Raw genomic sequence first — 559 nt, forward strand, 5'->3', positions numbered from 1 at the left:
GATCCAGTCACAGCAACCTTACCTTTAGCATACCCTCTAACTACCTTGGCAACACCACTAGTCTGTTGACTAGTGGTGCCTGTTGTATAAATGAGACTGCACTGTAAAAACATATATATTTAGAGGTATGCAACAATGTTCCTGTAAAATAAATTCACTTAAATGGAAACAGACTTCCACCACTGGAAGTAATGTTTGTAGATAACCTACATTACTCTCTGAAGATTGGAAATGGAAACAACAGTTTGTGAGGACCTTAAATATTAATACACTACAAAATAGATGACAATGAAAATTGCTTTGAAATATTTGAAATGTATTGTATGCAAGAGGCTTAACATCTCAATACAAATAAAACTGCAACCCTTTCCATAAATATTTAAGTATATTTGTGCTATTCATTGGTTATATTTAAAAAAAAATGCATTTGTCACTGTTTCCTAAGCCATCATTAACATTGGTCTCTAGCAAGATGGCGCTCCTGCTCCTCTAATGGCGACAAGGAGATAAAACAAAATGCTTTAAGTTATCACTCTTGTGTTCATTAACAACAATTGTC

Source organism: Mixophyes fleayi, chromosome 1, assembly GCF_038048845.1.
Source record: "Mixophyes fleayi isolate aMixFle1 chromosome 1, aMixFle1.hap1, whole genome shotgun sequence".
In the NCBI taxonomy this organism is placed as follows: domain Eukaryota; kingdom Metazoa; phylum Chordata; class Amphibia; order Anura; family Limnodynastidae; genus Mixophyes; species Mixophyes fleayi.